At 58.1% G+C, this 27,532-nt stretch overlaps 1 long non-coding RNA gene across 2 annotated transcripts in view; it reads left to right on the top strand.

The window, feature by feature from the left end:
* LOC118523519 (uncharacterized) overlaps positions 1 to 27,064 on the top strand; it is a 47,405-nt gene extending 20,341 nt beyond the window's left edge. Inside the window, exons 2-3 of one of the 2 annotated variants that reach the window (XR_004911147.2) lie at positions 25,577 to 25,728; positions 26,087 to 27,064. This is a non-coding gene — a long non-coding RNA (uncharacterized LOC118523519). Of the gene's footprint in view, positions 1 to 25,576; positions 25,782 to 26,086 lie in introns of both variants that reach the window. The other variant, XR_004911146.2, reaches the window with a different exon arrangement.
* Positions 27,065 to 27,532: the final 468 nt, after the last annotated feature.

Here is a 27,532-nt window from a genome sequence, read left to right as displayed (position 1 = left end):
CTCGCGCCACAGGGTACAGAACAATCTCGCAAACATTGCTGAGCAGAGGAAGCTGGACACGAAAGACATATGCGCTGGATTCCGTTTACAGAAAGTATAGGACGGGTGAAGGAGGTCTATCCCGTTACAGGCGGGACTGTGGTACCGTTTAGGGAACGGGGGGGGTCGCTCGACAGGAGCACCGGGGGCTTTGGGGAACGATCGTGTCCTGCTTCTGGATTTGTGGTTTGGTTATGTGGGTGGGTTACCACTTTGACATCTATTTACTCGTGGGCAGCAAGAAGTTGTTGAAAGAGATTTTACTTTTTTTTTTTTAAGTAGTCTCCACGCTCAGCACGGAGCCCAGTGTGGGACTCGAACTCACAACCCTGAGATCAAGACCTGAGCTGAGATCAAGAGTCTGACACTTAGCCGACTGAGTCATCCAGGCGCCCCTAAAGAGATTTTACAAATGTCATATTTTGATTTGCTGAAGCCAGGTCGAGGGTACAAGGACGTTTATTATGTCCCTCTATATTTTTGTTTTACATTTGAAATAATTTTAATAAAATAACATAATGTAATATGTAACATATATATTTTATATAATATATATTATGTACGCATTTTCTGTAATATATATTGCATATGCGTTTTATATAATGTATATTCCATATATACTTTTATATTATATATTTACATATGCTATTTTATATAACCTATATTACATATGCATTTTTTAAAGATTATATTTACTTATTTGACACAGAAAGAGAGAGCACAAGCAGGGGGAGCAGGAGAGGGAGAAGCAGACTCTCCACTGAGCAGGGAGCCCAACACGGGGCTTGATCCCAGGACCCTGGGATCATGACCTGAGCTGAAGAAGGCAGATGCTCAACTGACTGAGCTACCCAGGCGCCCCACTTATGCATTTTTATATAACATATAATATACATGTACTTTATCTAATATACATGTTACATAGATAACATACATATATATGTAAGATGAGAAGTGAAAATTTCATATCCTTGTATCTGGCACCCAGGCAGGCAGACATCTGGGCCAGAGATAATTCCAGAAGGTCTCGTGGGGTGGGGCGGGGTTCAACGGGAGGAACCCTGGAGCCTCAGCTGGAGATGCACCCGTGACCCCCACGAGGGGCCCCCTGCCCCTGTGTTTTGGAGCAAGTTCTTTAAACTCCGCAGCCCTCAATTTCTTTCTTTCCTGGAAAAACGGTCATCATTCCACCTGTCTCTCTACCGGTATGGATTTTTTCAGGGACCGTATGGGATACTTCACTGAAATCGCTGCGGAGTCTGCAACATGAGATTGGGTGAGTGTGGCCCCCACATCACGAAGCCGCTTCGGACACAACGACGTCACTTTCTCTTCTGGGTGTGTGTGCGAGCATTCCTCACTCCATGAACTTCTCAGCTAACCGTGGTTTCCTAGAGTTTCAGAGAAGACTCTGTGCTTGCTAAGCCTCAGCGTGCAGACGGCTCTCTGGACGTGCGTGTCCCCCCGGGAGCATCTTGCAGAGCCTGGCAGCCTGCAATCACCCCCTCCACCTCCTTGAGATGCAGCTGCTGCATCGAGCTGACCATTAAATACACTCGGGGAGTTGGGTGTTTGAAATGCAGAGTTAATTTGTGTTACCGCAGGGTCTTCACTTATTCGGGCGACCTTGGGCGAGTCAATTAACCTCCCTGGGCTCCACTGTCTTCATCCGTAAGACAAAAGGGCTGCAGGAGACGGCGTGCTCGAAGGTCCCTGAGACCCCCACCCTCCTTCGCTGATCTGACGCTGGGGTCCAATTCGCCAAGGTGCACGGATTCCCGATGTCGATGGCGCAAACGAGCACCATACGTGACCCGTTTCGAATGTGAGGATGTTGTCGTAAGACTAATAGGTATCCTCAGGTAGAGAATAATTATAATCTTCAGTGAACAAGAAAACTACCTAAAATTATAACAAATTCGAGAAAATCCTCTTGATTACAAAACACAGAATATAATTCAGATGCGGTTTTCTGTGGCTGCAAAATGATATGTTATTAAGGTCTCAGAGTAACAGCAGAGATTTTTCATCTTCGACTGTGCGTCTTGGAGGGACGCTTTGTGCCACAGACGTGTTCTCGCCAGCCTGCCGAAGGAGCTGAACTGGAAGATATTTAATACTGAACTATAATAGAATTCAATGCTCATTATTCAAGAGCAGGCATGGGTTCTGGCCCGTGGTAATTATTAAAATCATGTTTATGCCAAGTAATGCAATGAACATCACCTATTTTTGACCCGGCTGCGCTCAAAAGGTGGGGGAGGTGATGTTTTACATGTTATCAATTGGATTTAGAATGTGTTTGTGCTGCGGCAGGAGCATGAGGTCCTTTCACGGTGATTAGCGGCGCAGCTCGCGGACGAGGGGCTGTCAGGCTGCCCATCCCGCTCAGGTCCAAGGGACCCCAGGGCCAGGTGTCTCAGCAGGGGCTCTTTTTAGCTACAGGACGAAATCCCGATTTCCTGGCCTGGATCAAGGACCTCCTCGGCTGGGCCCCACCTTGCATTTGGTCAGTAGCCAAGGAGATCTCGATGGTGCGGCGCCAGCCCTGGGGCGGGAGGCAAAGGTGAGCTACTCGGGTTCCAACGTGATGCTGGCCAGGTAGTGGGAGAAGGGAAGCGTGCCCCATCTTCCGGCAGACACGGCTCCTCTTTCTTCATCCGCTGGAGTGGGGGCTGGGTTCATGATGAGGAGGGGCCCAAGTGTCCCCCACTCTTACTGTACCGCTCACCCAGAACCCCTGTTCTCCGTGGCCTACTGAGCTGTTTCTGCAGTCCACGCACCTCAGCCCGCAGCTGTTGGCGCCACCGTCCGTGCCCATGACGGTGGGGCTCCGTGTGTGTCTCCTGCTGCGGCAGCCGCCCCTGGAGGTTCAGAGGGAGCTGTGTCCCTGAGGTCTCCGCACGCCTGACCTCGGAGGCGGTGGATCTCAAACATGCAGAGAGAGGGGCCCCCGCTTCCGTCCTCCTTACACTCAGCGGTTCTGCCCCGGGGCTTGGCTTCTTGGGCACGCAGGAATTCCGTGTCTTGTGAGCCCCCCACCTGTCCCACCGACCACAGGACTCAGAGGGAGCCTGGGTGCTGCACCGGCGGCGTCCCCGCCTGCTTCCCCCGTGCTCAGCGGCTCGCGCACCGGGGGGTGAGGGTCAGCTCCCCGAGGCGGGTGGCTGTGTGCACGGTCGCTCCCAGTCAGCACCAGACCAGGGCCTGGAGATGCCTGGCGGGAGCGAGGAGGAACACGCAGGCCCACGCAGCCCCAGAGCGGCTGCCTTCTGATGCTTCTCATCACGCTCTCAGGGGTGCCTGGGATCTGCCTAATTGTTGGAACCTTCCCCAGAATAGTGTCCTCCAAACTCCCATAAGGCGCCGCTCGAGGCCGTGAACACATTGTTCTCATTACTTGCCGTAACAGCATATCTTGATAAGTGCAAATAGATTTGTTTTCAGCTGAAAATCTGCTATTCCAAATTTCTTAAAGCTCATTCACTGTTCCGTTTCAATTCCTCTGTCGAGTGCCTTTGCAGGAGGAATTTTGACTACTGTGGGTGATCTGTGGGCTGATGAAGCCGGCAGATGAGAGCCGGGTGGTGGAGAGTGGGGTTTGTGCCTGCTGACTCACTGGGGAGGAACAGACGAGATTGGAGGGCGGAATTAAAAATTCAATTGAAGAACATTCTTAATTTATGATGCACAGCACCAGATTCCGTGCAGGTTGTGGTCGGTAAGTTCATTCTATCACCTATGTGCTCGTGTGCGTACACACACACGTGGTTTTCCTGTTTGGGGACAACTGATCTGTGTGACTTGCTCGTTACTTTTTTAAGACCATCCGGCAGCCCTGGACAGAGGTCCGTGAAGACGAGGTTCAGCGGTTTGGGGGATGATTGGGAAGGTGGAGGGTCCGGGATGGGGCGGTGCCTCGGCTGGTTGGGAACTGGGCGCCCTGGGCTGAGGGCTGGGACGGTGAACCTGACCTGCTGCCTGTGGTCACTGTGGTCACTGTGCACGGGAGCTTGGCCAGGCTGCCGGGCAGGGGGCTCTGGCCTTCGGGTGCCCCCAGCCTGGACGGACTCTGCCCGCAGAGGAAGCTGGGACAATCTCGAAAGGGGCTGATGTTGCCGCTCCTGCAGTCCCTCCCTGCGGAGGTCAGGCTGGTGCCATAATCGGGGAGCCTGGGGGAGAAGCATGAGGAAGGTTCTGGACGGCTAAGGGCCGGCCAGGTGTGGATGCAGAGACCCCAGGGGCCTCGGAGGGAGGAGTGGGTGTTGGACCACATGGACATGGGCATCCTAGGGCATGAACGCGCTTGGTGAGCCAAGCTCAGCCTGCAATGCCCTAGGCTCCTAGAGTTCTCCTGGTGGATCAGTCACCCCTTGAGGTGAGAGTCAGCTGCGGCCTCTGACCTCCAGGCGGGCATCCTTGGGTCCCTGGACTGTGATGCGGGGGAAGAACCACAGGGCCGTCCAGGGCTGCTGAGTGTGAACCTCAGCGGGAAATCCACAGGACCCATCTGGCTTCCTCCTCTCTCCCAGCCTGGCAAGACCTGGCTAGTGGCTTCCTCCTTCTTCCCTCTCACCACCCCCCCACCAAACATTGTGCCTATGATGCGGGAGACTTACGAAAACCAGGCATTCCAGCCCAGAGCTGCCCCCGAGCTGGGACACAGACTCCACCATCTCCCGGGGGCATCCTGCAGCCTTTAGGGCAGCCCCCTGCAGCATCTGTCTTCCGCACACCAGCTAGGTTCCCACAGCCGCCCGGAGAGATGCAAGCATCCCCAAGTTCACCTGGCCCCTCGCCATCTGGATGGGCTGAGCGGGTCCCCCCAGGTTCACGTGTTGCCATCCTAACCTTGAAGATGAGGTCACATGGGGTCACGAGCGTGGCCCTGATCCTAGCTGACCGGGGTCCTTACAAGAGGAGGAGGTCAGGACACAGAACACACTCGAGGACATGGGGAGAAGGATGGTGTCCACACGCCCAGGAGAGCGGCCTCGGGGAGCTGGCCCTGCTGGCACCGGGATCTCGGACTCCAGCCTCCGGGGCCCGGAGACAACAAAGGGCTTCGTTTTAAGCCGCCCGGTGTGTGGCTGTTGGTTGCAGCCGCGGGAGGCGAATGATAAACCATCTCAGACGGGGCTCTGTCACCTGCATAGTGACCTGCTTAGAATGACTGTCAGGCATGTAAGGGCCAGAGTAGGTGGCTCGCAGGTCCAGGACCGGGCATTCCAGGGCAAGGCTGGGCCCCACAGGTGACAGCGTCCGGGCACGTCCCCGTCATCCCGCCTCACACCTGCTTGCTGCAGAGCCCGGGGCCCAGGCCAGTGACGGCGCCCCTTTCACGCCCCCCTAATTATATGCTGAAGGTTTAGTTGACCCTGATATTTGTTCCTAAGGCGCTTCTTCCTTCCCCATGGAAACTTTTAATAGGAAAAAGAAAAATAAGATTCTAACTATAGAAATCAGATAAAAAGGGAAATAAAACACCAGAGCTTGTTGCTGATCAGTAAAAAGTTCAAAAATAGATAAATATTATACATTCCATCAAAGATTTACAATTAATTACCATTTTCATACCATTGAAGTTGTCAGCAAGTTTGATTACTATTCTCAATTATAGACTTTGCAAACCCCCTCTTCCCCAAAGTACAAGTGACATTTCTAATTGCTGATCTAAGAACCGCTTCCCAAAATAGATCGAGAAGACAAACATAAGTGTGACGAATGATGAAGCTTCAGGACGCAGTGCTGAGCTACGGGCCACGGAGGCAGCGTGGGCAGGGGGAGGGGCGGGCCGGCTCCGTGGCCGCAGACCCAGCAGGGACGCGTCCCCAAGCCCTGCCCTTCCACTGCGGGTCCCGCCTTCATTTCTCTGTTCCTAACTCCAGACATGAAGCAGGATGCGTGGCAGGTGCCGCTGGACCCTCAGCTGGAGGCAGGTGGCTTGGAAGGGAGGTTTCCTGAATTGTCTCAATGTTCCCGTGGCTGAGAGAGGGCAGGTGACCTTCCCAGGGTGGGAGCGAGCCGTACCCGGAGCCGAGCCTCCGAGGGCAGGGTCGCAGCTTTCCCGCGTCTGCCTGCAGCCACAAACCCTCTCCCTCGGCAGAGTCTGCAGTGTGGCCCACGTGGCCAGAGTGGGCAGAGACTTCCCCAGCCCCTCATCCTCCTTGGCAGCCCTGTCCCGTGGCTTCCCTCTGCTGAGGACCCTCAGATGGTGATTCCTGGTGCGGTCGCCCCCTTGAGCCGTAGACCCATCCATGTCCCACACTTGCGGCCATCGGCCCCCAGACGGCCCTCAGATGCCTCATGCACAAACAGGCACGCTACCCTCCTCCTTCCACACGCCCTCTGCCCCGTCTCGTGGTCCCTGCACCCCAGAACGTGTCATACGACCCCCCACGCCAGAGCCCTGCGCCCACCCCCGCCCTCTGCACGTGGTCAGCCAGCCGGTCCCGTTCCTGGAACCCCGTGAGCAGCTGTGGAGTCCACGCGCCCCCTCTTCGCCCACTGCACTGGGCCGTGCCTCTGCCCTGCCTCCCGTAAGCGCCTTCTCTGGCCTGTCCCCATCTCTGGCCCCGTCAGAGCTATGGCCCCGTCCACAGAGAAACCACGTGAAGCTCAAGGGCCTCCTGCAGGACACAGCCAGTGGGTGGCAGAGCAGGACGGAAGCTCGCCCCCCGCACCCGCTGCCCCTGTGTCTGTCCTCCCCGCGACCAGACGCCTCGGTACGTGTAGGCGACCCCAGAGACACAGGGGAGCACAGAACAGCCTCCGGAGGACGGGTGAGGGTCCAGGCTGTGGGGCCAGTGCCGCGGGCGGGATGGCGTGGGGCTCAGGCCGTTCTGACGCAGGCCACCCCGGGTGAGGGCCCCATGTGAGTGTGGAGCTGCCCCAGCGGTCCCTCGCCATTTGGGCAAGTGGCCAGATGTCTGAATGCCAGCTTCGCACACCTGTTAACCGGGGCTTCGATGCAGGTCCAACTCAGCTCCACAGCCAGTCACTAAGTCCTCGGCTCTGTCTGTTTCTGTTCCTCTCCGCGGCCGGCAGGCCCTTCTGGAACACCGAGCAGGTGTCCGAATTCCCGTCAGCGCGGCCGAGGAGCTCGTGACTCCCCGCACGCGGCGAGTGGCACTGCGGTCGGGTTATTCAGATGGAGAAAGTCCCGGATGACGTCGGAGAGCGAGGCCAGCCACCCTCGCACGCATCGTGCGCTCCGCGTGTGGGCAAACGTGCGGGAGGACGCCCGCGACGACCTAGCAACCGTGCCCCGCGGGGTGCTCCCCACACACTGCCTCACTCATCCCTGCCGCCATCCTGCACCGTCCGAGCCCAGCGCTGCTTTTCGGGGGATGAGATGTGGTCATGAAGGGTCAAGCGAGTCCTTGCAGCTGTGGGCGTGGGGCGACCCAGGCAGAGAAAGTCCCAGCATCACCTTGGACGGCGTGTGGAGCCCAGTGTGGAGGGAGCCCCACCCAGAGGCGTCGGACCACCAGGGCCCCCCGTCCCGCCGGCTGGTCGGCGCAGCGCTGAGGCCTGAGCTGAGTGTGGTGAGGGGCTCAGGTTGGAGGCGCCTGCAGGGCGTCCATGCACCTGCGCTGGGGACGGGCACAGCGTTCCTGGACATCACGGAGTGTGCACGCTGCTCGGGTTAATTTCTTGTGTCACACGGGGCACCAGATGTTTGGTTAAATATTATTTAGGGTGTGTCTGTGCAGGGTTTCTGGATGAGATGAGCATGTGGATGGTGCACTGAGTAAAGCAGCTCACCCTCCCGGGTGTGCCATCCACTGGGGGCCCAAACAGAACAAAAAGTTGGAGGAAGGGAAAATCTGCTGTTCTTCCTGGCTGATAAGCTGGGACATCGGTCTTCTGCCCCAGACTGGGATCACACCATCAGCTCTCCTGGGTCCCCTGCAGGCAGACGTCAGGTCCTGGGACGTCTCAGCCTCCATAATCGCGTGGTCCAATTCCTACAATAAGCCCCTTTTTATACATCTCCTGCTGGTTCTGTTTCTCTAACACACGCAGCTCACAGGCGCCGAAGATCTACCAAGCTCCAGGGGGGGGTCGAGCTGGCATCCAGGTTCCCGTTAAAGGACAGAGCCCCTCTGTCTGTAGGGCACCATGGGACTCGGGGGCCACGTGCTCCGCCCCTCGGGGGTCTCAGGGGCTGGGTGGTGGGCTCCGCAGAGAAGTACAGAGTCCTCACGGCTGTCAGTGGCGGTCACAGAATTGAGGCCACGCCGGAGACTCGGGAGGGGTGACTGTGTCATGAGACCCACCATGGGCCAGCATCTGATTTTTATGACTCAGCCTGGGTCAGCTATTTCATTAAAAATTAGAGTTCCTGCTTAATCGTTTGTGTGACTCTGACTCATATCTGATGAGAGATTTTCATGATCACCCATAAATTTAAGTGCTTATTTAAGAAAAAAAATCAGTGGTGGAAATTTATGATCAATCGTGTAAATTTTTAGACCCCAACGTCGAGCTGCCAGAGGCCATCTGAAGTCTCCCAGCTTGGGAGAGGCTCAGAGAAGCAGAGCCCCCTCTGGGATACGTGTCCCTGGCCGGGAGTCACTGTTGGTCGTGGACGGGAAGACCACCCCCTGATGCTGCAGGTGAAATGCTTTAGGGTGTGGCTGTGCTTAGCCAGAGGGGCAGGGAGGCCCAGAGCCCCCCCCCGACTTCCAGTGTTCACGCCGTCGTGCTCCACGAGGAGCGGGACCAAGAAGGGGCAGCGTCTGTGTCCCTCAAGAGCCCCTGGGCCCACGTGCCATAGGCAGGCAGCACTGAGGCGGGCCCTGGGAGGGGAAGGTTCCTCTGCTTCCTCGTTTCCTGGAGGGTCCCCCGACATCGCGGTCCTGGAGCGAGTGGTCTGCCTTGGGACTGGGCATGGGTGTCCTTCCCTCGGGTGCCCCCACCTGCAGAAGGCCTTCTGTCCCTGCTCAGCTGCCCCAGCCTGGTCCTGGGTCCTGCACCGCCCGGGGTAGCCCGGCCCTGCACCTCTGTGCTCAGCAGGGCCCCAGCGGGGCCCCCCAGCTCAGCCGGTGCCCTGGAGTCCGCTTCCCGCCACAGCAGGATGGTCCTGTGTTGTGAGGTTGGTGTGTTCGCGTGTTTACCTATGACTTTACTTCGACTCCCATCGGCTTGAATCCTTTCTGTCTCGCGTGGTCCTGAATCAGGATGGCCGACTTCTTTCTGTTTATCCCAGACTTGGCTTGTTTGAAAACTGAAGGTCCCCTATCTCGGGAACTCGGCCGCCCCCTTCTGCATGCAGGGGTGAGAGGGCGTGTGCTAGTCCTGGACAGATGTCCTGCCTGCAGACCTGAGACACCGGGGGACACATGGGAGACACCACACGGGAGACACCACACAGGAGACACCTGGGGGACACCCGGGAGACACGCAGGGGACATATAGGAGACATGCGGGAGACACGCAGGGGACATGTGGGAGACACGTGGGAGACACGCAGGGGACATATAGGAGACATGCGGGAGACACGCAGGGGACATGCGGGAGACACGTGGGAGACACATGGGAGACACACGGGGGACGCGGATTCCTGTCCATCCCCCACCGCCTGCAGACTGCTGTCCTGAAGAAGGTCCTGACTTCACCATGTTGTGGTTTTCACATGTATTTAACGGAGTAAGTAGGTAAGAGTTACCGTATACACGCTCGCCTACCGCCACGGAACGGCCACGAGCAAGCCAGCGCACATCTGGTCGTAGCTGGGGGCCTGGGGGTTCCTGGGCAGCTCCAGCCACCACACAGGTTTCCCGCCATCCGCCCTGAGATCCGCAGTCAGGGAGGACGGGCGCTGGGCTCCTGGTGCGGGGGGCTGAGGGCGGGTCCCCGATTCTGCAGTGTTAATGACAACACCACTGATACACGGTGGGTGGCGTTGCCCCCGACGCGGGGCCGGGTCGTCTGCGGTAAAATAACATCATACGTCGCACTGGTCTGCAAGGACAAACAGCTCTGCCAACCCGAAAGTCCACGGAAAAAAAGCAAGTTTTGTTATTCATGGGCTGAAGCCGTGCTCCCAGAATATTCCTCATTCTGACTTAAATGTATCTTCTGCCCACTCAAAGCAAATGCAATTTTCCTTTTTATGACTATCAGTTATTTACATGGCAAAATTTTAAATAGAGCTGAGCTGCCAGCAGCAGGCAGCTCGCTGCTGCCCCGTCCACACGCAGGAGCCCAGAGGCGCCGAAGGGGCGGACAAGGCGGGACAGAGCTGGGGGCGGCTTGGCCGGACTGCCTTCCCTGTGCAGGCAGGGGGCTCCTCCACGGAGCCCCGTCCCTCCCCTCTTCCTGCCCCTCCCCCGCCCCGTCCCGCCCCCTCCTCCCGCCCCTCCCCCTGTGGTCACTTGTTTTCTGTCCTGATGTCATGTCCATCAGGCGTTCCTCTGAGTCATGGGGAAACAGGCAGGAACCAACAGTCCCTCCACCACGAGGTCGCACACTCACAGATGAGTCCGCTCCTCCGTTCACGGCTCCCCGCTCCACGGCTCCCCGGTCCACGGCTCCCCGGTCCACGGCTCCCCAGTCCACGGCTCCCCGGTCCACGGCTCCCCGGTCCACGGCGGGCACCAGCCAGGCTCAGGGAGGCGGTGGGGAGAGGAGACACAGTCCCAGCTCAGCCTGGAGCAATGACGGAGGTAGCGAAGGGTCGCTGTTTTATGGAGGATGCATGGGGACAGAGCGCGAAGCCCTGCCCTGGGCTCGCGGCTCACGTCCTGGGTCCGGCGGCCAGTACAGAGGAAGGAGGGACGGGCACACGAACGGGAGCCTGATTCCTCCCTTCCAGGCCTCAAGGCCAGAGCTGACCCTGGGACCACACTGAGCTGGCCCCGTACTCATCTCTAAATGGGGTGGTCATAGGGGGCACCCTGCTGGCTCAGCCAAGGGGGCGTGCGACCCTTGATCTCGGGGTTGTGAGTTTGAGCCCCACACTGGGCATAGACATTACTTTAAAATTAAATAAGTAAATAAATAAATAAAATGGGGTGGTCACTGCTCTCGCCAATGGGGGTTGTTGCAATAATTCAGGGGAAAGGGAGAAACGGGGAACGGACAAGGGTTTTATGTGAAACTCGTGAGCGGGTTTCCCTTGCAGGCCCTTGCTGGCCGTGTCTACACTGCCAGACGCGGGGTTCAGGGCTCAGGACCCGGGCCCCAGGCTGCGTGCAGCGTTCTCTCTCCCCCGCTTGTCCGGGGTTGGGTGCTGGTTTGTGTTCTTGCCGTCACTGGGGTACTGATGCCGGTTATTTATGATCTGGTGTTGATAGAGCATGGCAATCATGTAGGCAATAAAATATATGGGAACTTGATGTTATTACAGAGCCCACGCAGGGGCACGTACCAGGGCTCTGAGACTTTTCCAGCTTTGCTCCCTGCTGAGCCCCCGGCTCTGGAACCGGCTTGGTGAGGGCCCTCCAGGGGGGAGGCCTCCGCGGGCCCTTCCCTCCTGGGGGCCTGGGGGGCCGGCCAGTGGGGTCTGCTGGGACACGTCTGCGCAGACACATGAGGCTGTCGGGCTGGGCGGCAGCTGACGGTGGGCCGTGGAGCGCCTTCACCGCCCGGGCGCCTGCAGCTGGAACGGCTGGGCCCGAGCACGGGGTCTTGCCCTCGGGGCACTTGTGACCCAGGTCGGGGGCAGCAGCAGGTGTCGATCACACAGTGATGCCATCAGGAGACGTCGGATGAGGGCCACCAGCTCTCTGCGCCGTGGCAGGGAGCCCGATTTGTGCCCTAAGGGTCAGTGCTGGCTGCAGCAGGTGAGCGGAGGGAGGAGGCCCCTTGGAGGGTTGGGGGGCTTCTGAGCAGGAAAGGGGGTGCAGGGCTGATGGGAGGGGTGCAGGGGACTGAGCAGGCTGTGTGCCCTTGAGCGTCCCGTGGAAATGGAGCAGATAAATGTGAGGAGACAGCGCTGGGGACGGTGGTACGGGCAGGGACGCTGCGGCTGATTTCATCATATGCTCATTTGTATGTTCTTTGGGGACCCCGGGGATGCATTAGCCCCAGGACCCTTTTATAATGCAGCTGCAGAGAGACGGTACTGCTTTTGTGCCCGTCAGTCAAACAGCGGGGGACGCGACTCCACATAAATTATATCTATTTTACTCTTGAAAACCACTTTTGGAAGAATGCGTGATGAATGTATGTGCCCCCCTCAATTACGCTGATAAAGCCGCCTTGGCCGCAGCACGGAGAGATCTGGAAGAGAAGGTGTCAGATCTGTGATCTGCTTGACGGCACACGTGCTCTTCTGTAGACCTTAAGCGTGGTCAGATTGAGCTGTCCTGCATGAACGCAGAGGATGAAAGGCAGGGAATAGGCCATTTTGCCAGGTTAGAAAAACCGGAAGCCTAGGACGGTGCCAGTCTGTTGCGTGAAAAGTGAACATTCATCCCGTCGGGATGGTTCGGGACTGGGAAGGCCTCAGCTCCGGGATTCGGAACGGGGCAGGCAGATAGCGCCGTGGAGGCATGGCGGCTGGGGCTCAGGCTGGAGGGGGTGCGTGGGGGGTAGATGGTGCGTCCACACCGGTGTGGGGCGGTCAGGACGCTGCAGAAATCGTCAGCGATGATGGAAAATGATGGAGCGAAGACAGGTGTTGGCAGTCCACCCCTGTGCGTGGCCCCAAATGCACATTTTCTGCCCAAAAGCAGGTCCGAGAAGGGCGCACCAAGCGCAGGAAGCCGGAGTCCCACTGTGGAGTCAACTTTTCACTCCTTGTTCCCTGAGCCACACCTGACCATCCTCCTAAGCGGCTCCCCTGGCCACTCCCTCTCCTTTCTGCCCAAAGTCTGGTCATCCGAGAGGTGTGTCCTCATCCATCGTCCGCAGCACGGGTGTGCGGCGGGAGGACTGGCGGCCGGGAACGCACCGCCGTCAGGGGCTCAGCTGCAGGCCCCCAGGTCACGTGAGGAGTCCTAACCCCCAGGATGGAGCGGGACTGCACTAGGGGACGGGGTCTCTATAGAGGAGATCGAGGTAAAATGAGGTCACGAGGGTGGGCCTGAGCCAACCTGAGCCAGTCTTCTAGAGAGTAGGACACAGACACGCACACTGGCACGGTCACACGAGGACGCAGGGGGAGACGCTGCGTGCACGCCGAGGGGCCTCAGGAGGATCCAGCCCCGTCCACGCCTGATCTCAGATGCGGGGCTGAGAACGTTTAAGCGGCCAGCTTGTGGTATTCGTCACTCGCCCCCCTGACTGGCACCCCCACTGTCCGCCCACCAGGGACAGCTGCCCCAGCCCCAGGCACCTTCCCGTAATTGCTCCCTTCGTCCTGGCCGAGTGGGACACTGTGGTGGGAGCACAGGTGCGAACCTTCGCCCGGAGTAGGGAGGACAGGAGGGGAGGCGAGGTTCCCGCTGAGACGGGGTGGGACAGATCTTCTGCGCCGCGGCAGGAAAGCAGACTCTGGGGAGGGAGTCCTTTCCGTGGACGCAATTCCAGAGAACAGGAGGTGGTGAGAGTCCCCTGAACCCTGTGCGTCAAGCGCCACAGGGGCTCGTGCCTCTGTGCACGTAATTCACACCCGGACTCGGGCTTCAGAAGTGATCCGAGGGGCACTCAGAGATTTCCGTGCAAAGATCCTAATGCCACCAACACGTAAGAGGAACACGAGACCAGTGGCCTAACTGTCCTGTTTATCAAATGATGCTGGCTTATCTTCATTGAAGATAAATCACTCACAAAATAGTCCCTCCTGCACGTATCTGTTCACTCGCTATCTGTCTCCTCCCCCTGGAATGTCACTCCAGGACACTGGGACCTGATCTGTCCCTGACACCCATCCCACTCCCGGGCCCCCACCCCCATTCCCGGGCCCCCACCCCGTTCAGAAGGCAGCATTGAACCTACCATCCCCATCCCTCCCCCAAGTATCAGATGGGGTTGAACTAAACCGTTCCCTTTTAGTTCTAATATTCTTTGAGTCTTTTATTTTATTTTTGGGTAAAATTAGATGAGAAGAAAGCTTCCTCTGTGTAACAGTCACTTCTGAAGAAAAGGCAAATTAAATTATTCCTATGGGCTATGTCTCCTTTCATGGAAGAAGAAATAAAATTTGTACAGAGCGTTTCCTCCCCAGGACCAGACTTGCATGCTGAGGAAGAAAGGCCTTTCGTTCATTCACTGCAGGTGTCGAAGGGACGGCTGTCTAGGCCCAGGAGGAAAAGACGTGTGCATGTAGGAGTGTGCTCACTGCACGTGTGTGTGCATGTAGGAGCATGTGCCCTGCACATGTGTGTGTGTGTGGGAGCGTGCTCACTGCACGTGTGTGCACGTGTAAGAGTGTGCTCACAGCACATGTGCATGTAGGAGCGTGCTCATAGCACGTGTGTGTGTGGGAGCGTGCGTACTGCACGTGTGTGTGTGTGTAGGATCACACGCACCACACATGTGTGGGTATAGGAGCATGCTCACTGCACGTGTGTGCACATGTAAGAGCGTGCTCACAGCACGTGTGCATGTAGGAGCATGCTCATGGCACGTGTGTGTGTGGGAGCGTGCTCACTGCACGTGTGTGTGTGTGTAGGATCATGTGCACCACACGTGTGGGTATAGGAGCATGCTCACTGCACGTGTGCACGTGTAAGAGCGTGCTCACAGCACGTGTGCATGTAGGATTGTGCTCACAGCACGTGTGTGTGTGGGAGCGTGAGCACTGCACGTGTTTATGTGAGTGTAGGAGCGTGCTCACTGCACGTGTGTGTGTAGGTGTGTGCTTATGGCACGTGCGTGGGAGTGTGTGCACTGCACATATGTGTGCGTGTAGGACCGTGTGTACTGCACGTGTGTGTGTGTGTAGGATCATGTGCACCACACATTTTCGGGTATAGGAGCATGCTCACTGCACATGTGTGTGTGTAGGTGTGTGCTCATGGCACGCATGTTTGTAGGTGTGTGCTCATTGCACATGTGTGTGCGTGTGGGAGTGTGTGCACTGCACATATGTGTGCATGTAGGAGCGTGCACACTGCACGTGTGTGCATGTGTGTGTAGGTGTGTGTGAGCGTTATATGTGCAGGGGCTCGGTCATTTCGGGAAGGTTGGGGAGGGACCTGATGTCTGTGGAAAACAGACCCAGAGAAGAAAAACCAATGGCACAAGATTTGTGTTTCCTGTTTAGCAGAAGAACAGAAAAGTTCCACGTGTTTCCTTGTTAAAGTTAGTAGACTCTAGCACATTTTTTATAAATAGAATAAACATACAAGTGAAATGCAAACGTCCACGTGCAAACACCCAAATACATGAAGGGACGGACCCTCATGACCACAGCGGGCTTGCCGCCCGGCCGGGACCTGCCCCAGCACCGCGTGCGAGAGCCGCCTGCAGGACGCGGAGCCTGCTTTCTCCCCAGAGGCCTGGGCCCTGCGGCATCTGGCGCCATGGGGGTTCCGCACGCGGCCCTCCCACCCGGGCAGAGGGAGAATGGGCGCCCTGCAGCCCGCGTCATCGGGCCAGTGGTTCTGGGCAGGGCCCTTCTGGCTGCGAGGGTTAGACAGGGACTCAGACCAGCTCAAGGGAAGGGTGAGCGGTTTGCAAAGGACAGCGTGGGGCACCCCTGTCAGATCCCCTTCCCCGAATCCCTTTCCTGGCCAGCAACCCCCCCACCCCACAACCGTGAGGCTTCTTGAATGGGGGTGGAGAGACATGACCCCCTGGTGGGGGGGTTGCGTGTCACAGGTGGCCGTGTCCCACTTTCCGTTCCTGGGATCAAATCCCTGTGGGTCTAGTCGTCCCTGGTGCATCCCGAAATCCATGCTGTGGTCCGTGTGACTTCCCAATCTGCTCCGGGGTCTTCCTGCTTCCTTCTCTCCACAGTGGGGGCTCCGGTGAGCTGTGGCCCCCGCTGGTCCCCCACCTGCTGCCTCCTCTGCCCCCTGGGTCATGCCCGCCAGCAGCTCTGGCGTCTGCAGGAAGAAAGACCTCTCCCCCGTGCACCCAGATTCCCACCCTGAGAGCCAGGAAGGGCGTCCAGAGGCGCTCAGAGCCTCCGGGTGGCTCAGCCTTGGAGGATGCTTCTCCTCATCACGAGGCATGTTATTTTTGTTAAGTACATCTGCAAAACACATCTGTTAATTTTCTGTATTTGTTTATCCACAGTAAAAATCTGAATTAGTAACCGTTTCACACTGTAGCTCACAAATAAACATGGAAAAGACAACACAACAGAAATACTCAATGATGATGAGCCCTGGGTTTATCACACAGGCGGGCAGTCCGGAGAGCGGGGGAGAGGGGAGGTCGGGACACGCCGAGCTGGGCGCCCAAGCCCGAGTTCCACCCTGTGGCTGCCTGGTTGTAGAGCGCGGGAGCCTGAGAGAGGAAGGCAGGCGAGCGGAAGTCACCCCAGAAGTGACCCCAGAGCTCGGTCCTGGTGCAGCCAGAGGACCCCCCGGCAGCCGGGCAATAACCACCTGTCCAGCGAGGGGCGAGCGCCTGTGCCTGCAGGCTCCTGAGGGCCACCCCGGCTAGTCTGGGCGCCCCAGCGCCCTGCAGGGCCTGAGCGCCAACTTCCTGAATGAGAAGGGGCCACACCTAGGATGCAGCCACTCTCCGTCCTGGTCGGTGCAGGAGCCCCGACAGGTGCCACTGGCCAGAGCTTCCCACCATCTGGACGCCGGGGTCCGGTGAGGCTCTCTTCCTGAGCTGTAGGTGCGGCGCTGACCCCATCATGGGGCTCCACCCTCCTGCCTGATCTCCTCCCGAGGCCCCTGCCCCCTGAGCCCGTCCCACTGGGGGGTCAGAGCTGCCACCTATGACTTTGGGGCACATTCAGTCCGTGGGGCACTTTGCGATCCAGAAGTTTCCGTGCACCTGTCAGCTAACTTTTGTCTTAGCTCTGCAAAGCGGACAGCCTCACCCATCTTACAGGTAGGGACACCGAGGCTCAGGGAAGAAGAGCTGTGTGTGCCCCCGTGCGCACGTTTGTGGCCGGAGCTGAGTCAGCCTCACGAAGAAACGTTCCCATGTATGTGCCTCCCTGATCACGAGGCAAGAGGACAGAGAGATGGGAGGCAGGAGAGGGGAGGACGCCTTGGGGCCTGGGAGATGTTGCCCCTGGGGACCCTTGGCAATGCCGGGGGACATTTTTGGTTGTTACGACTCAGTGGGGGGTGTTTCTGGGTGACCGACATCCCGCGGGACAAGCAACGCCCCGGCTCTAAAGGTCAGCAGTGCAGGCGAGAGCCCGCCGTCACCTCAGGGGGAGCCGGGACCCCGGGGGGCGAGGGGCGCGGCCACGAGGGGCTGCCATCCCCGGCTGGTGGCAGAGCCCCCTCTGCACGCACCCCGTGGCAGCTGAGGGATGGAAGGATCTCTTGGTGAAGGATTACGCATCTCCAGAGTTTAATTACGAGTCCTGTCAGCCTCAGATTAATGGCAGAGGGGTGTTTTGTTTCCTTTTCTTTCTCTTTTTAACTTTAGGTGATTGCAACTCAAGGAAGCAATCACCCAGCGACCTCTGGGGCCTGGGTGGGACAGGCTGGGTTGGGGTGACAGGATCCTCCTCTCTGAGGGGCAGAGCAAGGCGGCAGGGTGGGCAGGGGCAGGAGGCCGAGGAGGGCGCACCGCCGAGAGCCTCCCTGCCCTGGGGGAGCGGAGGGGACCGGGGAGGTCCAACAGGCCCGCAGGCGCATGGGGTGGGGGTGGGGGGACCCCTGTGCTGAGGGCCCCAGGGCCAGCTCCAAACCCCGGGCTCTGCCGCGGGCCTGAGGGCTCTTACTGCTTGCAACTGTCCTGGGGAGCCTTCCAGCAAGACAGGTCCCATTGCCACGTATCACAGCAGACCGTGGGCCCGCCGGCCATGAGTCACACGGCAGGATCCCGGTCACCCCCCTGCGGGGCCAGGACCAGGCCATCTGTTTTCCCGGGCCCTGTCTTGTCTGGCGGACACAGGTCTGTGGGTCCTGCAGCACTGGTCGGTCGGGCCCGTGACCCCCGCTTGGCCCCGGGGTCTGGGCTGCCCAGAGCGGGACCTTTCTCTGTGCACAGCCTTGGTCCTGCCTCCCGGGGCGCGTGCCAGGAGCGGGGGGCATCCATGCGGCCAGAGAGGCACGGAGAGGGAGAGTCCCCCCTGAGCTGGTGATCACGCCACCATGGCTCTGGACTTGGTTTCCCCAACAACATCGTATCTGCGGTGTCTAATAGCAGTCCCTGAGTTACCAGACTGTGATATTGTATCTGGCCCCTGTAGAGATCCTATTACCCATTTACATAAACAAATAGCACAGACTCATTAAGATATTAATATCTCACGGAGGCACAATCACCGTGTTTACGTTTCGGAACAGATTTATGAATATTACAGCCACACGCCCCCCGGAACCGCGCACACCCAGACGTGGGGGCGTCGGGGGCCGGCCCACCCTGACCTCCCTTCCCCAGAAGAAGCGTCTCCCTCAGGTCACGCTTGCCACCAGTCTTGCCCGGGAGCTCAGCACATCCTGCAAACGCCCGCTTCCCCGTGGCAACTGCGGTGGCTTCTGTCCCAGTGTTTGGTGGTGCGGGGCCACGTCTACTCAGATTCCTGTGTCCCACTGACCTGCTCTGTTGTTGGCTGTGAGTTTGTGGCCAAAGTTTGGACTCACGCCCGCGAGCTGTCCACGGGAGAAGTACAAAGCGCGTGGTCCTCAGGGCGCCTGAGGGTCGTGCACGGGCAGCCAGGTGGGCGCCGGAGCCCGGACGTCGTGAGTGGGCGGCTTGCCACCTACCAGAGCCCGGAGTCGCATGGAGTGTGTGCTGACGGAAGCGGTATCCCAGAGTGAGGGTGTGCCTGGCCCGTCCATGCGGCCCTGACCTCCTGGAAGGCCCCTGTCCACACAGGAAGGCCCGTCGTGGACGGTCCCACCCGACGCGCTCCTCACTCCCACGGTGCACACGGAGGAGCCGGTTCCTGGGCCGCGGGCCGGGGCGGGCTGGAGCCGGGCCTGGCCTCGGGAAGGGGTGCGGCTCCATCAGCGTGCGTCTGCGGGGAGCCAGCTTCGCGGAGCCAGGAGCGCCGAAGGCCGCCGTCCGGCTGGGCGGCTCCTGGCGGTCCGGTGGGGGCTCCGAGCGTAGCCAGCCAAGCACAACCCTGGCTGGTTTTCAGCTGTGGGTGTCCTGTCCACAGCCATTTGTAGAAATCTCCGGGTACGGAGCCTTTTCACCTCCAAGCTGCTCCTTCCTGCTCAGCCAGGCCTCAGTGCACCTGCGGCCGGCGGCCGCAGCTCCAGAAGCCCCGGGGGCTCAGGGACTGGGCCCGGCTTCCCGCCTCATCTCCGCTGAGGTCCTGTTCTCTGCACGACGGCCCCGAGCGCTGCCCATATGAGGCTGGTCAGGCCTGCTCTGACTCCAGCGCGACCCACGAGCCCCGGGGACAGAGCCCGGGCCGACAGGGCCGTCCCCCGCGAGCTCTTGGGGTCCCCGCCTCTCCCACCTGCCTCCCTCCTGTTCCTTCCCCTGTCCACACACAAGCGTCCTTCTGCTTCTGAAAATACCAGACGCCATCTTCCCATATTTTATTCGAAACTGGCGACAGGACCAGGGTCTGTCCCTTTTTCGCGTTTCCTTAGTAAATTGCCATCAAGACACTAACTTCCCCTCTTGCCGAATCTATTCTGCGGAGTGTTATTTGCTGAGGGAGGATTTTTCATGCAAATGACCCATTTCACTGGGGGGGCGGGGTCCGTGGGAGCATCTGAGTCCTCGGAGCAGCCGGGCGCTGCGCCCCCAGACCGGAAGGCTCCTGGGCGGGACCGTGTGGACAGGAGGTGCGGGTGAGGACAGCGCCAAGACCACCCCCGTCCCACCGCGCCTGGCTCGCTCTCACCAAGGGAACACTCTTCAGACACGAAAAGACAAAACGCTACCGTGTGTGTTGTGGGAGCATTTTCCACATTTGAGCCGCAGCGGCCGGATTGAGGACATCAGGGCGCGGGCTGCGGAGACGCAGGGCGGCCGCTTCCTCACCTCGCTCCGTGTCAAGGGAGGAAGCTCGTCTATCACCCGGCTTACCCACAGCATAAATTTAATTACGCAAACCTGATCTAAGGCCTTAATTAAATTTTTAAAAATGTGGCCTGTTCTCTCTGGAACAACGGGGGTCGATTTCCACCCCGCTTCCTACTGCATTAGCTCATCGGCGGAGCCGGCTTCTGGGGAGGCCTTGGCCACGCGCATCACCGCCACCAGCCCGCGACCCTCCCGGGCTCTCCCGGCACCTCTCCTTCTCTGGAAATCTCTGTGCCCGGATTGGCGGGGCCTCACGCGCCCCTCTGACAGACACCCGCAAATCAGAGACTGGAGCCCAGCAAACCTTCGCTGTTTGTCAATTTAATATCCTAGAACAAACAGCGTGAATCTCTGTCAACAGCCATTACATGGAATCAGATTGTGTTTCCTTTTCTATAAATCCAGCTCATTACCCCGCTTGACGGGTTTGGGCCCGTTCCTCTTGTTTGCCTTTCCCGGGGGCACCGTTCTCCCTCCCGGGCGCGCGCTGATAGGGGACAGGTAGACACGCGTCTCCTCTGCGGCTCCTGGCCAACCCGCTTCCCCGGGCTCAGAGAAGTGGGGAAGGGGCCCTGGGGCGTGTGGGACGCCCTCTGCTCCCGCACTGGCCAGGTGTGCCCGCCCCAGCCTCCATCCTGCAGCTTGCCCAGTCCACCCAGGTGCGAGAGCCGCCCCCCCACGGGCCCCCAGGAAGGCTGGCTTGGGGCCACTGTCTCCAGGGCTTGGTGCCCTCTGCAGGTCTGTCCCCCAGGGGGGCCACGTTGTCCTCCTCCCAAAAAGGCCTCATTCAGGCCACACGGGCTGTAAGCACAGATGCCGCCGCCGGGAGCTGAGCGTCTCCCATGTGGGCTTCTAGAGGTCTAGCTCTCTGCTTTCCTCATTTCTCCCTGAACTCCCCTGGGCAGTGGGCAGGGGGTCCCAGGGTGCCTGGCCAATGGCAGGGACAAGGGCGCTGGGGTGCATTTGAGGGCGGATGCCAGACACAGAGCTCGGGTGGGGAACGAAGTCAAGCTCTGAGGTGCTTCTGGGGCCACAAAAGAGGCATCCGGTTCCCAGGGTTCCTGCTGCAGAGGGGTGAGGAGGAGGCGGCCAGAGGCTGGGACATTTCCAAGTGACAATCAGGGGCGTAGCATTACGGTGCCCACACGCACACGCGTGCACACACCACAGACTCACGCTCGCACCCGTGCACACGCACGCACGCGTGCGCACGCCAGGCTCACGATCGCACCCGTGCACACGCACGCACGCGTGCACACACAGGCTCGCACACGCACTCACGCCCCTCCCACGCCTGGGTGCACGATCCTTGTGGTCGTGGGGAAAGCAGGCAGGCGGCTGCAGTCGGGCTGGGCCGGCCCGGAGAGCGTGCCGGAAGCCACACGCAGTGCAGGACACAAGTCACACTCCCATCGGCTCTGCGAGTGTGCAAATCTCACTGACTTCCCACAACGGAAAACACAGCCAGGAGAGAAGGCAAGTCTTGTGCACTCCCGTCTCAGCCGCCAGGGTCCCGCGCCATCTGGACCTGCACTTGGGCACCCCACCCCTTGGAGCAGAAGCTGCCCCTGTGCAGCGGCTCAGCCACGGCCCCATCCGTGGAACCCGCGGACACATACCCTGCCTGGCCCAGGGGCTCTGCAGGGGACGGGAAGGACGCGGGATGAGGGAGTGACCTTCGGCAATGTCTGTGGGCCCTCGATGGAACCGCAGGGCGCTGGCAGGTGGGAGGATCCCAGGCAGAGAAGGGGGTGCTGGAAGCAGAAGGGGACAGGCAGGGGACGTGGGGCCACCGCCCAGGAATGCAGGAGAACGGAAGTGTCTCCTCCACACCAACTAAGGGAATTCTCTCTTCTCTCTACGATTCCTGTCGCTTCTGACACCCTGTGTGTGCGCACTTTCCATGCCCAGCAAACCTGAACGGCGAGACTGCCCCCACTTCAGACCCAACCGCAAGGGCAGGTGGTCGCGGGGCCTCTGACCGCTGTAAATCGGGCGTTCCCACGACCTCTACGGGTTCAGCAACTTCCTAGAGCAGCTCACAGAACTCAGGAAAAGTTCATGGACGAGATTACTGGGTTTTTATAAAGGATACAACTCAGGAACCACCAGACAGAGGGGTGCACAGGGCGGGGCTTGGGGTGAGGGCAACAAGCCCCGAATCTCCACATGCTCCCCGCCCCAAAACCCCTCGAATCCCATCCTTAGGGTTTTCATGCAGGCTCCCTGACTTTGGCAAGTCTGATTGAATCATGGCCACAGGTGACAGTCCACCTCCAGCCCCACCCCTCTCCCCGGAGGTCCGAGGTAAGAGGTCAGAGGGTGGGCTGAAAGTCCCAAGCTCCCATCAGATCAGGTGGTCGGTTTCTCGCAACCGTCCCCTCCCCCACCCCCAATCCCCGTAGGTGTTTGATCAAAGTCCGCTCATTAGCATATGCTCAGGTGTGGTGGGCGGGGCTTCTCCTAAATCGGGGAGGGTTCTGCTTTCTCCCTCCTGTCCCTCATCCCCTAGGAAATGGCCAGCATTTTGGGAGCTCAGGGCCAGGAAGGAAGGAAAACCAAATCCACATTTCTCATTATAAATCCCATTAGCACAGCCAGGAAAAGGTCCTTCCTTGGAGCCTCCAGCAGGAACGCAGCTCAGTCTGTGATTTAGCCCCGCCAGTCTGTGCCTGACCTCTGACCTCCAGCAGTGTCAGGTAATAAACGGTGCTGTTTTAAGCCCCTTGGGTGTCCTGGTCCTTTGTTACAGGGGTGGAGTCAGGGTCTTCCACTCAGGCCTCTTCGTCCCCAGACAGAATCCCCTGAGGGCTTAGCAGTCTTTCCTCAACACCCTTCTTGATCAAAGCTTTGTTAATTTTATAATCACGTAGATTTGGGCCTTTTAAACAGACCTCGTTTTTCTCTTTTTTGTTTGATTCCACATCGTCTGCGTGCTCTCTGAGCGCTGGACCTGGTTGATGAGAGTCCGTGAGGCCGCCCACAAGGTGTGCGTTTCACCTGCTGGTCCCAGCCAGCGATTCACTGGGGTCACTGGCCTCTGGATTGTCGTCACAGATTACCCCCTAGGCTCCACTCCTGACCTCCAGAACCAGGAGTTCATAATAAATCTGCGTTGTTTGAAGCCACTCGGCCTGCAGCCGCCTGCCCCCACTGCCTGTGCGGGACCAGCACGCAGACCGGCCTCTGTGCCGCTCCCACCCTGCCCCTCGGGGCCGGTGCCGCTGATGGGCCCAGGGAGCTGGGTTTTCATTCAGTTTGGTGTCTGACCTTGAGCCCTCCCGTGAGCATGTAAATCACGCGGGTGTGCAAGGGATGGGCTGCCCCAGGCTCCCGCTGGACTGCTGCCCCTGCCCAGTGCTGGGGGCCACCATCTCCGATGCCTAGAAACCACTTCGGCTTCTGCTGCTCGGGGCACACAGGTGGGGTAGAGAGAACCGGGCTCGGGGTCTCGGGCAGAAGGAGCCCTCCAGGCTCAGACGTGCCCACAGACAGGCAGACTCCCTTCAGAGACGGCCCGCAGGACGAGAAACAGGAAAAATGCCCAGGGACTCGGTGTGCAGTCAAGTCGTACAAGGCTTGTGCGTGGACACTCCCTCCCTCCCAACCCCCTGCCTCCTTCCCTCACCCCTGCCCTTCCTAAGTCCCTGTCCTGCTCCCACAAGCACGTGGGAGAGCCTGCTCAATGTGGAGGCTCCAGCAGAGAACCAGGCCCAGGACGCACCTGCCCCTCCTCTCTCCCTGCCAGTTCCCCGGGGTCCCGTGTACAGAAGGGAGCCGCTGTGTCCTTCCCAGACAGCCCTTCGGTGCAGCTCCACGGACGCCCCTCAGATCTTCCCTCTGGGTCCGGCTGCAGTGGCCGGGCGAAGGCCGCCTTCCTTCCAGGTCTGGGAAAAGGATCCAGCTTGGCCTCCCCTGTGATGCGGCATTCCAGTGAAACTGGTCCCAAATCCTCGGGGGAGGGTGCCTCTACTGTAAAAGAACATACAAATAGGCATTGGCCTCAGGACCCCTTTAAAATCCCACAGCAAAGAGACAGCCCCAAACCCTTCCACAGCCCCATTCCTGTCTGAGAATCTGCCAGATCCCAGCCGAGACCCAGAGGCCCCTGACCTGTTGTCCTCAGTCTTCCTCCCGCTGCTCCCCCAGCACTGCGCGTACACCCACCCCAGGGCTTGTGCCTGGGGTCAGCCCACCTGCCCAGAGGCTCAGACTGTCCTACCTAAAATTGCACCCCTGGCCCCATGCTCCCTTCACCCTTTCCTGCTTTGTGCTTCTCCCTGGCGTGCCATCCTGCATCCTGCATCCTTATTCCTCTGTCTGCACAGCACAGCTCCGGGAGGGGCCTTGGGTCTGCTCAATACTCCTCGGTCTGGGGCCTGGAAGCATGCCTGGTCCCTCCGGGCGCTCTGGGAAGCTTCACTGAGTACCTGGGCGGATGAAGGGGTGAAATGATGAACAGGCACCGTTTGCCCAAGAAGGAGGATCCAGAGTGGCTCCTGCTTGGCTCTTAAGTGTTGGAATGCTGACGCCAGCCTCCTGTGGAATCTAGGGCCTGTTCCTGTGAAGTGAAATGTCGGAGGGAAACCTATGCTCCTTCTCCTGTCGCCCAGAGAAGTTCCGCGCCTCTCCCGTCTCCCTGCTCACTGAAGCCCCTTCTCTTTAGTTCATAAATTTAGCCAACAGCAGAGTTTCTGAAAGTGTATAAAGTAGAATTAAAGCTCCCTCCAGACAGCAGAGCTGTGCAGCGTAAATGAACCTCTTTCCCCTCGGGCCTTTTATGGGGAGGGAGATGGAGGCCCCACCATGATCTCCCCGCAAATCAGAGCCTCGCTCCTAAAGCACGTGCCTGCCAGCGAAACCAATGTGAGTGGTATTTTCCAGTATGCGTCTCGACGAAATGCAAAATATGTGATGATCATTATTCTAATGCCACTCGGGCCCTCTTGGTCAAGTGAAGATATTTCCAATGCTGCATTTCCAAGTCAAAGCTGGCTACAAAATATTTAGGGAATTCCACAAAAGAAGAGGCGAGCCATGAATCAGAGGTGCTACACTGGAGTGCATTTTACGGCCGGACAGACCTCAGAATTCAGGGGAAGAGACATTCTCGCCGTGTCTCCGGGCCCCACGGTCCTCTCTGTCTGAGGTGCCAGCACTCTGCTGTCCCTGGCTCTGTCCCCAGACCAGCGTGGCCACGGGCCTTCAATAATCTCGAAGGTGGCCCACGGGGCAAAGGCCGAAGACAGCCGTGTGCACAGAACAGGGCTTGTCCCGTGTCCTGCTGCGTGCGCTTACACACGTGTACATCCCGTCCACCCTCTGCTTCCTCTTCAGAAAGCAGAGGGGCCCTCGGTTGCCTTTCACTTGCTCCCTGGATGAGCTCCCAAGGCCCTCTAGAGCAGAGATGGGCAAACTATGGCCTGTGGCTGGATCTGGCCCTCTGCCTGCTTTGTAAATAAAGTTTTATTGGCACATTACCCACTGCCATCTGTTTCTTTCTTATCCACAGCTGCTTTCGAGCTGCAGAGGTGGAGATGAGTGGTTGTGATGGAGACCATGTGGCCCAGAAAGCCGACAGCCTTTACCCCCTGGCCCTCGAGGAGGACGTTCATGTTTATAGACAGCTCTACGGACAGCGCCCTGCCTGGGCTGTTCTTCCAGGTGAAACTTTGCTTGTCTTCAGGCTGAGGACACGTCTCGCATCAGCCATGAAGGTTTTTTCTCATAACATCCCTGTTATCCACTTCCTTCCCCTCCATTCCCCAGGGGGTTGCAGAGGGGTCCCTCCCCATCTCCCTGCAGCAGACGTCCCCACGGTGCCACCAGCTGGAGCCTGCTCTGCCCGATGGGGGGTGGCACCTGTCTGGAGTTGGTGGTAAAGGCCCAGGCCCCAGGCAGGACACCTCTGTGGGGCGTTCCCAGTGGGTTGGTGCCCAGCGCCCACATGGGTAATGGCCTCAGAAGCCATCTTCATCCTTTCTCTCCCTTCCCGATCCCACTTTCCCCATCCCCTCCCCAGCTTCTCCTGGGATCACCTCCCTCTCAGATGTCCTGTGCCTGTTCCAGAAGAGGTAAGAGCCCAGAGAGTAATGGACTGGGCTTTATCCAGTGGTTGCCAGGGGCTGGAGGAAGCTGCCTTTGCTGGAAATGCTTCTATAGCATTTGTCTTATGATGTTTATGCCCTGGGAGACCCGAGAGAACCACTTCTGAATTCCATGGAAAGTGGAGACTCAGAAAAACCCCGTCTTTGGTGGGATTGGGGTTTCTGGGAGAGGAGGCCCGGAGAGGTAAGAGGGACAGAAAGCAGAGGAATTTGCTGAACCAGTGCCAAGAAGAGGGGACAGGCTGGAGCGGAAGAGCCTCCCCTGCTCATGCTGTCATGCGGGGGTGCACCAGCTGGATGATCTTACAATGTGCATGTCCAAGGAATGTGTGACTGGTCATCCAGTTCTTGGAGAAAAGCCTCAGACAGGAAAAAAAGGATTTCTAAGGCTGCACAGGGATGCGATGTGTTTCAGGAATGCAGAGGGGACAGGTGAGTTGTGAGCATGCCCCTGGCAGGGGACGGAGGGCCCAGGAGTGGCATCGGGACAGTGGAAAGGCATCGGGGTGAAGGATGGGCAAGGAGAGGCTGTAGGGGCAGGAACGGCCAATGGCCAACGGGACAGCCCGCAGCCCCTGCCCTGCACCTGCCACCACCCTTCCCAGAGCCACCCCGGTGGGGGCCTTGCTGTGTTTGACAAGGAAATCACGGGTCGCCTCTTCCTCCCTGGAGTCAAACCCTGGGGACACTCATAGCAAACCCCAGCGTGAGCCCTGGACCTGCCCTCTGACCCTCTCGCGTTGACATCACCTATTTTCACCCCTCTGTTTGCTTTTTGGTCCTCAAAAAAATGGCAACAATGTGAAGAAATCCTGAACCAAACAGTGAATCTAGACTATCCGAGGGGAATTTCTCACAATTTTCCTTTGAAATAAAAGAGACATATGGACTCTCCATTTTATTTATTTCATACTGAACATTGCTGGTAGAAATAACACAAAATAAATGTGACAAGGAATAAAACTTCACACAGTAAAATGTATTATTATCGCTTCCACAAAATTTAAATATGCAAAATTTAACTAGGAAAATCTGAACTGTGGAGGAATCATGCACTTAAAAAGCAAACAGTGCTTATCATTGGTATAATTGGCAAAACCTTGTATGGCCAAATGGATCTTTGAGTCAGATAGTTGTTGTGTAATTTATATGAAACAAATGATTCCCATAAAATTAATTTCAGTAAAATTAAAATGAAAACAAAACTATTTCTTTGAATCATATAAAAATAATGGGGCTCATAGTAGATTGAAAATTTCTGTTATGGTAAACCTTGATCAATATATTGGTTGTAATTCTATGTTTAAGATTTATATTTATTAAAATTGAATCAAATGTCCGTATGGCTTAAAAATGTCCTA

This window comes from Halichoerus grypus, chromosome 6 (genome assembly GCF_964656455.1).
Source record: "Halichoerus grypus chromosome 6, mHalGry1.hap1.1, whole genome shotgun sequence".
NCBI classification, from domain to species: Eukaryota; Metazoa; Chordata; class Mammalia; order Carnivora; family Phocidae; genus Halichoerus; species Halichoerus grypus.
Note: the sequence above shows the minus strand (reverse complement) of the source record. Positions and strands in the feature narration are given on the sequence as shown.